The sequence below is a fragment of the Glossina fuscipes genome, unplaced genomic scaffold (genome assembly GCF_014805625.2).
Source record: "Glossina fuscipes isolate IAEA_lab_2018 unplaced genomic scaffold, Yale_Gfus_2 0, whole genome shotgun sequence".
In the NCBI taxonomy this organism is placed as follows: domain Eukaryota; kingdom Metazoa; phylum Arthropoda; class Insecta; order Diptera; family Glossinidae; genus Glossina; species Glossina fuscipes.
This window is the reverse complement of record NW_023998414.1, coordinates 5,770,304-5,788,283: the sequence shown is the minus strand read 5'-3', so window position 1 is coordinate 5,788,283 and position 17,980 is coordinate 5,770,304. Positions and strand designations below refer to the sequence as shown.

The 17,980-nt window shown below is 34.0% G+C and overlaps 1 protein-coding gene across 5 annotated transcripts in view; it reads right to left on the bottom strand.

Annotated features, from left to right (window-relative positions):
* LOC119638602 (ras GTPase-activating protein raskol) overlaps window positions 1-17,980 on the bottom strand; it is a 210,676-nt gene that overhangs the window by 68,767 nt on the left and 123,929 nt on the right. The window lies entirely within an intron of this gene.

The following is a 17,980-nucleotide window of genomic DNA, read 5'->3' as shown; positions in this document are numbered from 1 at the left end:
GTAGCCTCTTCTCTCTTTACATGTCTCGAAATGACGGAGAAAACATCACAACATCAAAAACTTCATTTTAAACTTTTAATGTCTTGGCAAAACCATTAATAACTTTAAAATCGCTCTCGGCCTCGTATCCAATCGACGGTTGTCGCAGTGAAGCTACGCTAACGTATATTTGTTCGAAAATGGTCATTTAAATGAACATAAATACCTTTCGAAATGATCACTTAGCAGTGCTTCAGAACAGTCAGAAACATGTCGGGAGTAAAATATCAAAACGGGATGTCGATCGAATACAGAACATAGTATATATAACATTATATTTGATCTTCAAACTGCTTGCAGTCATCTTTCAAGTCGATAGCAATGAACCTTCGGTAACTACATAGATCGGATGTAATCTAAACATTGATCCGGTAGTTGAAATTTACTTAATTTCCGCGTAGGTGTAATAACTTTGTCCTACTGTTGATCGCAAATACATTGCGCAGATCAGAGATCAATCGGAGAACGTAATTTTGAATTGATTTACCAATGCTCGCCTGCAAGTCTGTTTGCAAATCTCTTTACCTAATAAAAAAACTTTTCCGTATCCCGATTTAAAGGGTATATTACCTTACAACGATTATAGTAATTGCGGTAAATTTTTTTCTGAAATTTTATTTCATAGTAAGCGAAGAGTATTAAAGATTAGCTAGCTTTCTTTGTCAAAATCCATATACTTTAGGTCAGCAATAAACGTGAAACAATTTTACTTTTTGATGCATACAAATAGCGGCCGATTCTAAACTACGATATTATCGTTGCATTTCTCCCAGTGTACATTCGTGAATGAAATGCTTTGGACTATGTGTAAGTATGTTTTTAATTCCTTAAGAACAAGTAATTGCACACCTTTTATATAAGCGGAGAGATGAGATTAAAGAAAAATCACCACCATTACCACCACAATAAATATTTCAGTGTACATTACATGTCCTGTCTACGATATGTATAAAGCATTTTTTGGTTTTTGTTTTATTAATTTATTAAGGAGTTGAATGATGGGTGAGAAATTTGGGCGTTCTTCGAAGAAAAAAAAAAAAAATTTATTTATTTGAAATTTGATATTTTATTACAAGCGTTAATTCAGAGGGTTTACATGGCGGTAAAACAAGATAGCGTTGAAGTGAATTTCTATGAGATTCCGAAAGATTACGATCGACAATAACTTGAAAGTACTTGAAAGCGGATGGGTGTACGATAAGGTATGCATATAATAATGCTAAGCAATGTAAGTAAAAAAAAAGAAAAAAAAAAAAAGGAAAAAACTTTTTATGTTCATCGGTGGAGGGAAAGATATATATTAAGAAATTGAGTTGAATTCGGCCTGAAACCGAGGAAAAGCTCTTCTTAATAATATTGTAGCATTTGTTTGTTCTTTTCAATGCCAAAATATGTTGAAGTAAAAGCTAACGATTGCCCTTAGTGTGATAAATAATTGGTAGACTCTAATCTGGCGTATAATAAAATCTCAAAGAATATCCAGGGCCGCAAGCTACTGCTTTTTATTTAAAGAAAAAGCAATGCACGATAATCGGTAACGAGTTTCACGAGTACAACGAATCCATCCTTGGATAGCATCCCTAACAGCAACTGATGCGATCGAACGCAGTGTTAAACTCAAAGCTGGCGCAATCTGGCAAAACAAATGAAGGAATCATTGGAAGAATTGATCTAAAATACATATCCAACTTATTATCTTTATTCGTGAGATATCGCCCCACGTTTGAAGGGCGCTTTCGTTCCATGCAAAGACATTAAATCATTTTTAAATCATTTCCATTTTTTGGTCTCACCGGCGGCAACCTCGACAATGCTGCCTTGAGATAGATTCACTTGTTAATAATGTCTATCGATTCAGAATGATTTTCTGAATAGATCAAAATCGAGCCATTCATCTGACTGTTGTGTAAGCCAGCCGTTCCAGAGGAAATTTGACAAATTTCATTACCCACTGACAGGTTTTCGCTGGATTTGATTCAATTATTTTTGTGATCATTTTTCATATAACTTTTTATACAGTATTTATTCTTTTACGTAATCTAAAATATCCCTTAATTCGTAATTATGGACGAGATATAAATTTGAAATGCATTTGTTTCCCCATTTTTTATTCCCTACGTCAAGTGCATTGGGTTTTGTATGGAGAAGAACTTGAGATAGAGGCCCATTTTTTATGGTAAGTTTGTCTCTCCGTCTATCTGTTCGTCTTTGTGCCCGTATTGTTTGTATGTCTTGGCTTATGGAAGACGGCTATCGGAAATGACTCGAATCAACCATAATTTTCTATATGAATTGTGAATTGTGTTAAACGAAGTAGTGTAGGGTATTCAATGGTGGACCGAGTTTCGCTATAGTGTTTTCAGTTGGCTTTTTTTTGCAATTTAGAATTTAATTTAAAGCAGTTTTTATTCTTTAAGGAAACATTTTTTGGTTTTTTTTTTTCTTTTTTTTAATTAAATTAAAGAGTTTCTCTAAATTTAACTTAAGTGTATTTTGTTTTATGACAAAACAGTTATGTTTCCATATGATACCTTTTAGTTTATCTCATCTCTTGCGGCGGTCGTTGATATTTGTGTTCCTTCTCTTAATCGTACAAAACAAAACAAAAACGTTTCCTTATCTTCCACTTTAAAGTAAACTCGTAAAAAAGTGTGTTATTCGTTTCATTATTCATTTTCTTCTTTTTCTTCTTCTTCTTCTTCTTTCAGATACTCTCGCTTAAAAAACTAAAGATATTATCAAGTCAAATGACCTTTGACCCCTCCTGTTGTTTATACCCTTATAAAGCCAACGATTGTCATATGGGTTTCTTATTGCATTAACAAAAAGAAAAAAAAAAAAACAACAACAACAACAAAGAAAAAAAAAGAGAACAAAAAAAATAAAAACAAAATAAAAACAACTCCTTAAGGGCTTGCCGTGACTCTCTCACTCTCTCTCTCTCTCTCTCTCTCTCCCTCTAACTGCAACTTGAACGTTTCTTTCGTGAAGTAAGGAAATGGGATTAGAAGAAATGAATAATGGCTTTAGGTAGTCTGGAGGTATGCACGCACGCAGATAGATGAGATAGGTGCCTTATAATATGTCAACCGAGTAGTAGTTTCGCATTCCTGTCATTTCTATTTTGCCCTACCAGCATATATTGAGGCATATATTGAGAATTGACGTTTGTATGCATAGTTGTAGGTTTTCACTGTAGTTCTTTTCTTTCTTTTTTTTTTTTTTTGTTTTTCTTTTTGTTCATTTACTTTCTTTTATTTTCTTCTTTTTGTTATTAACTTCTTTTGTATGAAATATTGCTAAACGTTAGTTTAAAAAATTGACCGCATATTTACTTAATATTATGGCGTCTTTTAACATAAAACTCTATGGAAATGTCAGAGGGACAGACAGACCTCTTCTCTCTTACGCTCGATCAAATTAATGAGAGTTAATAATTTTGCTTTTAAGCAGCTGCAAATTATTTCGTTTCTGTTAAGTGTTGCGATCATTAGCAACAGCTGCCCTGATTACCTTAATCATTTATTCTTGTACGAAAAAAAAAAAAGCTATCAAAACTATATAGCATACCTTTCTTGCAAGACTCTATATAAAAGTTGTAAAACAATTAAATTTTTACTTTAATGCTCTTAACAGGAAATAATATGATGCACAAGCGTACCAATTAAGCGGCAGATCTGACCACGGGTAAGATCTTATTATTTAATTGGCTGAAAAAGCGCGCTAGTTAAACCTACACAAACCTACAAAAACCAGCAAATAAAAGCATTGTAGTCGGGCAAGGCCGACTATTAGTTAACCTATACTACTTCGCTTAATACAATTCTTAATAATAGGGGATTTATTTCTCACGAAAGCCATTGATGTTTTGTGTTTCACATTTGGCAAAATTAATTTTCTTCTCAATGACTTCAGTTTTTGTAATAGGAGTAGAAATAAGTTGCCGTGGTTTGACAAGACAGGGATGGCTCCATCAAAGAATTTTATTAAAATTGCCTGCCATATGTAAAACGTGACATTGTACATTTGTGGACACCCGGTAACTACATAAACTTGAAGTATTAGTGACTCTGTATATCAGCATCATATACTGTTGGTTTTTTCATCCGAAAATGTCGAATTCTGTGCCGAATAAGCGTAATTTGCGGGAACTTTTCATTTACTTCTTCAACGTGAAGAAATTTGCAGCTCAGGCGTATTGATCGCTTCGTAAAAGAACATCGCGCGGCTGCTTCAAGTGAGAGCAGTTAATGCCGAAAGCTTAAAAATGATGACTTTATCCTGGAATACAAAGAACACAGTGGCAGCCCGAAGGCTATCCAAAACACGGAAGTGGAAGAACTTGCACAAAAACAAGGAAATCGACCGCCATATGAACTGCAGCCGAGAGACGTTGAACGGCGATTGTGCACGAGTGAAATGCTGCTTGCCAGGCATAATAAAAAGGCTTTCCTGCATCGTACAGTCATTAGTGATGTAATATGGAAGAGAAGACAACCAAACCGAGTACCCATGGAAAGAAGCTTACGCTATGCGTTGGGGTGGGGTGCGATCAGTTTAGCGTCATGTATTGTGAGTAGAGTGATTGAATGAAATCATTACTGGAATTCCGCTACCGTACACAATTAATGAAATTGAGTCGTGCACCCAGAGAAAAACGCGCCTATTATTGCTCCAGACACGTCCTACATGATAATGGTCGTGCGCATATTGCGGCGAAAGTACTACTCCGCGTCTTCAGATGCCGTGTTCCTCACACATTGATCCTTCCGCTTATCCATATTGTTCCGGTCGATGGCCCATGTTCTGTCTCAGCATCGCTTTACCTCCTAAGTTACGGTTACCATCTTCCTTTTTCTTTTCCGCTTTCTTTTTCCTCACTTGTTTCTGACTGTTACCGCGTTCGGCGAATAGGGATTGTCCCCTAAAAAAAAAATGAAGATATCTAAAAAGCCGCGATATCCGAATAGGAAAAGTAATGGCTAGCGGTGGACAATACTTTAAATAATACGTAATGGGCCGGTCTTTCATAATAAATTTTTCCACTATTCGTCTAATACGTTGACGGTCGGAACAAAGGGGGGAAGGAGAGACGGCCGGAAAGACTGTATGCCCAATCGGGTAGTGTTACGTCTTAACCGACTGAGCGCTCACTGTAACTGCGACTAAGTATGTCATATCGCATTGACCTGACCCCATGAGCATAAACTTGGTAGTCGCAATTCTTACCTACTCGGCTGCTCATGCGGATATTGAAATGGAAAAGACTAGTGTACCCTCACGCTTGCATGACGATTACAAAAACCGCAATCATAGCACAAGTCGAACATAGATGTTTTCAACTTAAACGTTACTATGAGTCCCCGAAAAACAAAAAAATCAAAGAGAAAAAAATTAATTTTACAACAGATAGAATGACGTCAACGTGACGAGGTTTTTTTCTCGTTCTTGCTCAAAAAGGAATGCGCGTGACGACAAGACTCTTACTATAAAAGGAACCCTATGGCTAGAGCTAATTCCGTATACATTTTTTTTTTTTCAACTGAAACAAACGAAAAAAAGAAATAAATTTACACTTCTCTTGTTGGCTCAAAGCGAAACACCATCGTAGCGAGGCGCATATGATGGGAACGCTTCATCTGGTAACAAATTTTGCAAAGCATAGACCAGGAAATAGAAAAAACTACGGTGTCTTTATTGTTCAAAATCTATTTTCTTCGCTTATGGCAATGCTTAACTAATATGAACAATCAATCAAACGGTAAATAACGTAAAAAGAAAATAACAAAAGACAATGAATGTATATGAAGCCTAATATTTGCATCTACCTATGTCCATAAAGATGTAAATTTTTCACTAATTACTTTAAAGTGCCTAACTGGTCCTTCCAAGTAATTTCTCAAAGATGATTGATGATGACTATGAAAGTGCGAAAAACGCAACAACAAAAAAAAAATAAGACAATTTCATATATTATAGTAGGACTTGATCGACAATTGCATACTCTACACGCTCTCACCTTTTGCAGTCCAATGTTAGGCATTTAATGAAAAATCATGAGCTATAATTATCTTAAGTCTTATAGGGAAGGGATTACAGGATTGGACCAAGTCAGTCTATTCGATTATTGTCGGAATGCATTTTGCAATGAAAAAAAAAAATAGTAAAATCGGAAGCTCCTTGCTGATGGCCAAAAGTCAAGTTAAAGGCGATTATAGACGTATGAGGCCGATCGTTACATGTTCTACAGCACTTTGCTTAGCATAATTCAAGGTCAGAAATTTGCTAAACTTTTTACCGCGAACGGACTCGATGAAACCTGTAAAACCACATGATTTAAACTTAATGTAATTAATTTATTTATTTATTTATTTTTTTTTTTCTAAACATTTGCCATATAAGAGGAATTTTGTTCATATAAAGGACTTATTATTTATTTATAGAAGCATTTATATAAGAAAGGGTTTGAAAAATGGATCTAAACGGTCAGAAATGCAGTAAATTTACTTCTTAAAGAAATATTTATTGTTTCCCTATATTCATCATTAGTTATGGAAAAGCAAACGTCTTTTTTAAACTATGGAAGACATTGGTAGCGGAGGTGTAATTGTGTTTTCATTTTTGGACTTTAACTGATTGGCGCAAGTTATCTTAATTCAAACGGTGTTCAAAAAATATGGTTAACCTCGTTTATCGAAAAAAAAAAAAAATTGTGTAAAAATGGTTTTAATCGCCATTAACTTCCGCGTCAGCTGGTCTGCTAATAATAATCAAACATAATCACATGGCAAACTGATTGCCGGTAGATTGACTGTGGCGATAAGAGTAGCAAATCGGGAAAACGGGTCTGTTTGGCTTAATCTTACTTCAATTATTAATGCTTTTTCATCGTTTATTTCCGCAATTGATTATGAAATTTTAGGCATTTTTTGTCGTGTGAGAAGATGTCTTAAAAGTTAATCCACTTCAGCCTAATTAACTTTTTTTTTCTGTCCTAGAATGTATTCGCCTGTTTCCATTTCAAAATTTCACTTTAGTTAGTTAGAGAGGATCTGCGTGAGTGACCGCGTAGGTTTAGAATCTCGTCTACAAGTTCGGTGATCGTAGGTTCAAGTCCCATGTGCGGTAGAGTTCTCAATATAGCAGGATAGCCTTAGATGCTAAGGCTTTTTTAAGACTTTTACGTTGGACTTTATTTCTCTGGCAAAGCTAGTTGCAGATAGCTTGTATGAGAGGCTCGATAGACGCCTGTGTAGTTCAAACTTACCGCAGGAAATTTATAGTCAACTTTCATGGCAATATGCTAAAGATTAAATCTTGCTGCCAGAGAAAAATTTATTTATTTATATATATATATATATATATATATATATTTTTTTTTTTGTAGAATAATTCTATAGGAGTGGGTTGGATATGCGTTTCCATGCCATTCAAAGTTTTTACCAATCTATTTAGCATTTGGTAGTATGTATGTATGTACGTAACAGTTTTCATCAATTTTTCTTGAGAATTATCAGAAATGACATTTTCTTCTTTCATATAACGACTTTCTTTAAAACAAAGCTATATTTGCCGAATATTCGTATATATGGGAAAATTTTTGAATAGAATTCTTCCTTGGACCAAACCCTGTCAATGTATTATATTGCATTAATGTAAGCACAAAAACTTATAGGAAAATAGTAGACAGAAGGACAAGAAGGCTTTAAGCCCATTCTCTCTCTCTATCTCTCCTGCTACTTCTATCTAATCCGATCTGACCGTGCTACACGTAAAGGGTATATCATCTGAATGATAGGTTATAGATAGAAAAAATAAACATCAAAAAAGAAAGTCGTTGTAGATGTTACGTGGATCCAAACAACTTCAGATACCCTTGTCTACGCCTTTATAGTGTAGAGTCTAAAAAATGATTTGTTCTTTCTTTTCATATTCCCATCGGTCGGTTAGAGCGAAAAAGATAATAATTCCTTCGTATTCGTTGGGCGCAGTAACTAACTGAAAATAAAGAAAAAGACCGACAGAGAGAAGACGAGAGCAAAATCGACACAGGACAGAAAGAGTTTTTTCGTAATTATTTTCCACTTTATTAAGCATGCACTAGGAAAGCCTAAGTATTAAAACGCGTCGTAGTGGTAGTAGTAGTAGCAGTAGCAGTAGTAGTTAAGTATAAAAACTTATTTAACCACCTAATGAAATAGGTCTAATAGGGGTATCGTTTTGCTTGCTCTTGAAGGATTTTTTTTTTTTTCTTTGTATTTTTTTCTATTGATTTGTTCTAGTAATCGTTTTTATATATATTCAACTGGCTTTCGAGTACTTAGCTATCGATGTTCGTACATGTAAAGATGAAAGCATTTTTGAAACATTCTTCGAATATATTAAGCGTAACTAATAATTTTCTTATAATTTCTCCTACCAGAAAAAAAAACAAAAACAAAAAAAAAAGAAACAGAGTCCAGCTGTTACCCTGTAGATTGTGTGACTTTAACCAGTAAATGTATGAATTTTTAATTTTCTTCTTTTCTTCTTTTCTTTTTTTTTTTCTGGTTTATGTAAATTTTGCGTTAATGCTGGTTATTAATCAGCAAAAAGCAATTTCAACCTTTTTCGTTTCATTTCGTGTTGCCTGTTTTGTAATAAATTCCTTTTCCTTTCGTTCTTTGTTTTTTTTTATTTATATATATATATATATATATATATATATATTGTTAATCAAAAGATAGCAGCTGTAAAATGCTATGAACCAACTTACAGCACTGCATGCTTAGTCCTCATTTTTTTTTTTTTTTTTTTTTTTTTACGCTTGCGCAGTCAAATATGGTGAGTCTCGATATTTTTTTTTTTGCATTTTTTTAAGTAAATATTTTCCAATTAAACGGATGACGCATGTCAGGCATTGTACGCAGCTTTCGTTGAAATTTATACATACTTATGTATGTCGCTGTGCCTCCCTCCGTTCTTTTGTACTTTATTTGGGCGGTATTTTAATCACTTGCGTCTATTGTTCCATAATCTATACTTAGTTGAAGCGAGCTTTTTTCGCTTTGTTTTTTTTATTTTTTATTTTTTTTTTTAACAAATTATCTGTCATCTCCTAATTTGCAAAAGAGGAAGAATTAAAATTTTGAAACCCCTTTTCCAGCGAAAAGACGGAGATTGCGTGCGAAAGGGAGAAAACACCCCTTACTTGCATGTATGTATGTTGCAAACTAAATTCCATTAAGCAATTTGTTACCATAGCATTCATTATGTTTGTTATGGTTTCTTGATTTTTCCCAGCTGGATTTATAATTGAACCTCAGAACATCTGAAGTTGAATGTTTGAGTGATTAAGAGGCTCGTTTGTTTTTTTTTTTTTTTTTTTTTTTGATATTCAAAAGGCACTTTGGAAATACTTTTCAAATACTTACTTATATTGAAGTTCCGTATTCATCTTTAAGCGCGAAAATCGAGCACATTTCATATGCAAGACCTTTAGTAAGCTTAAACTTAGTTGATAAGTCTTCAACTGGCTGATCGGTCATATTGGAGATTAGGCTCAATTTCTATATGTAATCGGTAAAATTGTTTCTTAATGGTATCGAGTGAACATTATCTTGGACACGCCTTTATTTATTTTATGTATTGGTATTTTCTCCTTTTTTTCTTTTTTTTTTTTTTTTTAATTAATTAAGGTACAATAAGTAAACGTTACATCAAAATGATAACAAAAAGAAAAACAAAGCTTACTGCCCGTCCCTAATGGCGACAAAAAACGAGGCGTACAGGCGGACGGACAAGCTTAAATCGTTTCAGAGAATGATCCTGTCGCAATCGGTTTAATGAGAGACGGGTCTATCTCAATTTCTCCTGGATGTTGCATACATCCTCACAAAGTTAATATGCCTTTGTACCGCAACCAATATAGAGAATAAGCAAAAAGAAAATTTTACTATCTTTCGATTTCAATTTTATCGCTTTCTCATTTATCGATGTCATGTTGCCTAAACAATGTGTTAAGGTTAATATGTCAGATGTTTGAATAAAATAATAAAATGGGAGAAGAGAAGGATCCTGCACTTAAAACGTCAAAAAAAAAGGAGAAAAAAACAAAACATTGCAAGAAAATCCAAAACATTTTTTATGAAATAAATGAATAAATAAAAACAAATGAATAAATAAAGTTATAATGAAATTCGGCGCCTGGCGGAATATTTGATAGCGAATTACGTCAAAGTTCGCCTTACCAAGGTCTTGCGCCTATACAGAATATTTGGCTCAAACTAAGCCTCGTCCACGTAGTAACGACTATAAGAGATGAGCAATTATTCCCCCTTTCTTGTTTATGGTTTCATAGATTTCTTCTTCTTTGGTAAAAAAGTTCCGAAAATATATTTTATTTATTTATATGTTTTTTTCTAATTTTTATCGTTGTGGTTGCGAAAAAAAAAAAAAAAAATTCTTTAGTGGTGGTATTAAACAGAAATATGTTAATTAACGGCATATGTCAAATTTCTATTTTCAGGCAATTATTCTTCACTTATGTTTTATTTTTTTTTATGCGGTTTCATTTACTCATATTAACAAGGTGACCAGTTGTAGCAAACATTTTGAATGGCTTTAAGTGAAAATTTCTTCGTAAGAGTGTGGAAAGTTTTCGGTATAGAATGCTTTATATTGCAAGACAAAGGCCAGGGAACGCTTACAGCGTTACCCTTGTATACTATGTAAGCTTGTCTACTTTAAACTTTTCATCTGATTAACGTTTGTTTCAATCGATGACTTATTGCCTATTTGTATGGCACGTTAACTCTTATGACGATACATAAGGAAAAAAAAAATTAGTTTTTTTTTGACAACAACCTTAAAAGGTAATCATATTCTGCCTCACGTATAACTAATCATAGATAATCATATGATTTATTTGCATGTATTGGGCTGTCTTAGTAGTCGCCGAGTAGATAAGAGTCGCCATTATCACGACTTTGTTGCCGAACTCACATCTCAGTGCGGTTAAAGTGAGCTCGATCATAACTGCGATGCACAAGACATAACACTTGCTCTTAGTATGCGGCCATTTTCTATATCTTTCTCTCTTTCTCCATTTTCTTCTAACCAACATTATGGTATACGTACAGGGGGAGCATCTCCTGAGTGATTGATAATATTAAGCATAGACAGACAACCACTTGCGTACATTTAAAACTCTCTAGTTTTTATACCCTGCAGCACTGGTGTTACAAGGTTGTACTAAGTATGTCCGGATGTATGTAACAGGCAGAAGAATTCGAGATAGATCGCACTGTTTATTATACCGATTGATTAAGAAAGTGCTGCTGAGTCTAAGCTTGTTGGTCCGTCTGTCCGTTTGTCCGTCTTGCTTGCTTATGTTCAAGCTACAAGCGACGATTTTTGTCGCATTTCAATGAAATCTGTTATCCCGATGGGTTTTGGCCCAACGACAAACGCTATTGATAATTGTTCTGATCGAACCACTTTTTCGATCACTTACCATATAACGCTTTGTTTTAAAAAGTCGTTATGGTGTAGTTTTTCTACTTTTCAATACATACAAAATGCAAAATTTTGGAACAACGAATGGTAAAATCAGATCGATTCGAAATCACTTTCTGATTTTATTGAAGCTTGTCTGTCCGTCTGACCATCAGTCTGCCTTGTTTTCTTGTATCCAATCTAAGTAGACGACCTGATAAAATTTGCTACATCGATATCTTTTGGCCCAAGCATGAACTTAATTGAAAACGGTTCAGAACGGAGCATTTTCTCTCTCACTCATGATTTTGTGCACATTAGTTAACCACTTAACAAGAGACATTAACCTTAAGAAACTAACTCAATAAAAATAGTTACTGCCATCACTTCAGTTCGTAAAGAGTTTTTGAACGAATACAATTCGTTACACTCTACACCATCGGTGATACAAGGGTATATTAAGCTTGTGCGGGCGTATATAACATTCAGGAAAACTTGAGATAGGCTTATTATACCGATCGCTTCAGAATCGCGTTCTGAATCAATCTAAGCTTATCTATCCATCTGTCTGTGCAGCTTGTAATCTTGTGCCCAGCCTACAGACAGTCATATTTGAGATATTTTGTTGAAAATTGTTTCATAAACGTGTTTTAGTCTATGGACAAACGCTGTTGACAATGATACGGATAGGACCATTTATTCGACCACTTATCATGTAGCATGTTTTTGAGTAGCAGCAGGGTGATGTCGGGTATTTAATAGAGGGCGATGGGTCACTGTAGTGTCTTCACTTATTAATGTGGGCGAGTAACCGATATCGAATCAATCATCCGGAGAAATTGTACTAGAACGACCCCACGAAAGTCTTCATTTTCTATTTCTATTATCAACATTGAATGTCGAAGGTTAAAATTGAAGAACTCAAAAACCTTTCAAGAAATTTTGCATTTGAATCGAAAGTGTAGCCAGAGAAGAGACCTTGACCTGGCTTACTTGACGGTTACTTTGACGTTTAAGTTGAATACAATGCAAGCGATAGAAAGAGAAGAAAATTTTTTCTTACTTATAAGCCTTTAATAGCAATCTGTAAAAGTGCTTTCAAAATTCATGAGCTTTATTTGCTAAAATTTGTATAAATCTTTGTCATCTTATTAGGAAATCAAATTTCATTTAATTCTTAACATAACAAGCTTGAACACTAAACCTAAACTCTTCCTTATTATTACATTTTTTATAATTAAAGTAAAACCAATGGTCACTTTTTAAATTATTACACATATTCCACTTATTCATACATCTAATAAATATTGCAAATTAAAAAAAAAAAAATATATGGTACTCGACTGCCTAACACGAGAACTATTTTAATGTAAGAGAAAATTATAAAAGAATTTTAGATAAAAAAAAAAAAAAACTAAAATAAAAAATAAGACCTATTTCATGCTTACGGATAGACAAAATACAACAGAGTATCGACTACGTTTGTTTTGGTGGTCAGTAATGCTAGTCACGAGTTTCCGGTGTCATTGTAGGTAAAAAAGAAAAAAAAAAAAAGACAACAGCAACAACTAACGTTACGCGTATATTACTCTAAAGAGGGTTTTCTACCAATAAGTAAGTTTCCATGAAGCTAATATACCAGATATGGGTATATTAATTTCATTAAAGCATTCGTAACTTCCTCCAATCTATGCAATCTATGCAATTCTTAATGCATGGTTAGGCCAGTCAACATTTCTGTATGTATGCGTATGCATGAAATGGTTTAAAGTCTATTTCAACAAGTTTGTTAACCAACCCTTAACGCGGTCTGCCTGCCTCTCTGAAGAGAACTTGAAATCGAATAAACATTAGATTTGCGAATGGTCTAAGCCGCAGGACATACAAAGTTCCTAAATAGATATAAGAAACCATCTTAACGCCCATCTTAATATTCGGTATGACGAACGTAAGTCAAAATTGCGCGATTAGTTACGAGCACGATCTTCTCTCTCTCTCTCTCTCTCTCTCTCTGTCTCTCTCTGTCTCTCTCTCTCTCAGCGTATTCCGCATTATCGCTTATCGTAGATGCTTAGGGTTCAACTTAAGGCGGATATATATTTCTTACCTAGTCATTTTTCACAACTATTTAGCATGAGTGCGAGTGTGAGTGTGAGTGTGCAAAATGCAATTTTTCTATTTACTTTATTTATATGACTAAAATAAATCTATAGAATGAATGTAAATAAATAAAATGCGAATAGGAAAAAAAACAAATAAATGAAATGAAGAGGAAAAAATTCTTTGTCTATTTTCTGTCTTTTATTCTCTATATGCATCTATTGATCTGCTTTCTCGCGATATCTAACTAAAAATTTCTACAAAGGGGATAAGAATTCTTTGGGCGGCGAAAATGTGCGTCGTTGTCTATTAATTGACAGCAATAATGCAACAATGATTTATATTAAGATATGAGAATGACGATGAATTCCATTCCATTAAAACTTCTATTGTCTGAGTTCACAATATTTTGTTTCTCTTTTCCTCGCATATCCTATACAATATGTGTTCTTGAATACTTTGAAGGCAAAATAAATCACTGTACAGAACGAATCTTAAACGCGAATTAACTAAATATGGTTACTGAACACTTTGTAAAATGATAGACAATAACCGAAGTTAAGCTATTCCCCCCACCCCAAACCCAATCGGTACCATATTTTTTCGCATAATTTTCTCAAATCACTTCTGATGAAGCTTACATGTTGAGCTACCCGCTCGAGTTACAACCTAGTCACATTGCATTGAAATTTGAACCCGTGAACACCACCTTAATAGTCTTGATTCTTATCTACTGGGCTATGCGGAAGCCGAACAGTAGAACAATACTTTTTAGACGTTGCGAATTTACAAAGTGTGGACTATTGCGGGCGTGTCTACGCGGAATGGATGGCTCTGGTATATATGCAATTGTAGAAGATTTTAAACTAATATCTATTAATCTCCGCTTACTAGTTATTTTATTCTATTTGTGGAAGGGTTTCTGAACTATGCGTCAGCTAAGATCTGTGTAGTATACGCTAAGTTCCGGCTTGTTGTTTAGCTTTTGAAGAAGCCTTCCACAAGCAAGGGCAAGGTGAGGGCAGACAGATAGATAGCCAGGGAAACATGGCTGAAGAGAATTGGGATGTGTATAGCTTTTCCAGCGTTGATATGCATTTTTTTTTTTTTTCTTGGACGTTGTACTAGTTATTCCAACATTGGAAGATCTTGGCTACTACTTACGCTACTAATAAATACTATTTAAAGGTAATGTTTGGTTTGTTGTTATTATTATAGTATTTTTATTATTACTTAGGTTCTGTTGTGTTCTTACTTATCACTCATCATCGTAAACCCATCACCGAAGGATGAGTGGTATATTCATTTTGTGAAAACGTTTGCAACAGCCGATCGCAGCATTAAATCCTCAATCGATTTGAGCATGTCAGTCTGTCTGTCTGTCTGTCTGTCTGTCTGTCGTAAACATTCACCTGGCCGTCAAAATCAACCGATCGTTTCCAAATTGGATAGAAACAGTGGATGATCTTGCATGCAGACTTGGATTGAAAACGGGCCAAATCGGTCGAAGGACGCGGCTCGAGTAGCACGTAAAAGAACGAAACGAAAATAAATCCGCTTTTCAAAAGTACTAAAAAGTTGGTTTTTTACTCATTACGCATAAACGACAACAGACAAATCTACAACAATTAAAACTTATGTTCTATGAGCGATGGTGTAGTACTTGTACCAGAATCGGAAAGCTTGACCAAGCCTACCCAATTTTTCATTGTTTCTTATTACCTTTATCACGCACAGAAGTAAGCTTCAAGAACCGCGTAATGTATATAAATGCTTGACCAGTTTCAAATTCGGAATGCCTTTAAGCATGTCCATGTCCAACCGGTGTCCAAACCCTTTCAATGTTTTTGCTAAATTTAAACTCGACAGCTGCAGTTTTAGCACCAATAGAGTGTTCACTATAGACGTTTCACAGGCAGACGACCAGACAGACGGACATGCTTAAATCGTTTTAGAATTTGATGTTGATCAAGGATATATGTACTTTATTAAATCTTTGTGGAGTGATGTAAACAGTTTGGCAAAATGAATATACACCCATCCAACTTTTGTACAGGGACATAGATGTGTTTTTACAATTGTTAACACAAAGGTTGAGAAAAAACCTCTTATTTACAATTTTTCCACTTTTTTAAATATATCATGTAATAACAATTTTTGCAAGCACTTATTGCGTTATGTATTTCAGTGTACTTCAGTCAAAAATCAAGAAGAGAGATATGTGCAAATTCGAATACATGAACACAAATTCATAAATCTCTGCTATATTCTCCGTACTCTTTACAACTCTATCCTAAAAGTATGCAATAAGTTATTATTGTGAAGCGAGTAAGAGCAGTGAATACATACATACTGATTGTACCATAACCGCAACTGTTATATTCACTGTTATTCTAAACCGCAATACCAATCAACTATTTTTTGCCATAATTCCTCACACCAATAACAGTTTTTCTGATTATAGCTAAACACATAAATTGCGAACGATAAAACTGCCACGCCAGACAAGTAGACAAATTATTATAAAGAAAAAAATCATTGCCTGTTTGTAGGCACAACATATATTTCAAAGAATTTTAATTCTGCTAAAACACAACCCAACAGAGCGCCCTCTTCTTGCAGAGAATAAAATATAATATTTAACATTAAAATTAAAAAAAGTGGATATAAGGCCTTTATTCAGAAAGTCGGGTAAATGAATTAATGAAACAAAAAGAAAATATACTTATATAGAGATAAAGAAAATTATAGAAAAGAAATTTAAAGTTAGGCTCAATGCGGATGACAACTATTCAGTAAATAATTATAAAAAAATAAACATCATTGACCATAAGTTTTTATTGTACGGATATTCATTATTATCAAATGATCGCTACTTCGAAGTGATAGAAATATGATTTTAGAAAACCAACTCCCTATGTATACCGTAGGATTACCATAATATTTTTATCAAATCAACGAATACATTATATAAAATTGAAGAGTGTAGGGTCAGCATGCATGTTGTAGTTCCGAAAAGTAAACGTAAATAAAACACGATTTTGATTGAGATTTAGATCAAATTTCTTTGCAATACATTGTTTGGACTTTTAGCCATTATTTGTGGAACGCAATATGTGCAGCGTACAGAATATGCTAAAACTTATTACCAAAATTATAAATCCACGATTACGTGTCGTGGGAAGGTGAGGTTCAAATTTGGTTAAATGACTTCATCAATAAGAACTATTGCGCCTTTGGTGTAAAGAAAATGCAGCCGATATTCCTAAAAGACGTTCACATGTAAAGAAATAACTTTTGGATGCGGTTTGTGGACTGAACATGTTATTTTTGAGCATGAAAATGGCATTGTGGTTACCGTCAATGGAAAATGCTTGAGATACATGATAACTGATTTTTTGTACGAAAAAATACACGATTGCGACTTGGGCGAATGCCTTACCATTTCGCAAGAAAATCAATTCTCAATCTTCAAAAATGCCTACGTGAGCTTGTCATAATGATCATGCAGTCTGCGGTGCACGATACACTATCGGACTTTTTACTTCAGATTTGGGTTATGTTGAGGCATTGTCTTACTCTAATAATCATGACCACTCATTGACTTTATACCCTAAAATTATTACTGTTATTAATGAAACAAGAACACACTTATGTGGAAATCATTTGTGAATCATTCACATAAAATCATTTTTAAATAAAAATGAAATAAACCATTACCTAAAATCAAAAAAAAAAAAAAAATGCATGTTGATAATTTTTGCGATTTCATTTTTTACTAAAAATTAAAAAAAAAAAAAACTTTTTCAAGAGCTTTCGCCTTTGAACTAAGAAACGCCAAAATATATCAAAAATTTCGATCTTTAGGCAAAACGCAACAATATATGGTTATACGGACAGACATGCTCAATAAAAGTTGCGTCTAGCATAGGCTATTCTGAGTGTTTCACACATCGGCACAAACTTAATATACCCCTTACCACATGTGGTGTAAGATGTAATAATATAAAGAGAGTTTATTGCCTGACGTACATCAACGAAATTGAAATGTTTTATGAATAATTTTAGTTTATTCGTGGATCACTTCTTGTATTCCGCTCTGTATTAGCTTTAAAGCTCAATTAGATGATTTTATTTAGCATATTTTTAGGCATTGCTGTATGTATACTATATAGTTTTTTCGCGAAACTAAAGATGAGTGGACAGAATGGACAGTGACAAAACTACAACCTTTGCAATACGGTCTGGAAGGTCAGCTAAAGCTAATAAAAAAAAAAAAAACACATAAAGTTATTAATTAATCCAAAAAAATCGCATAAATTCTTTAAAGCCCAATAATATTTCTCACCGTAGCATCCAGACTCTC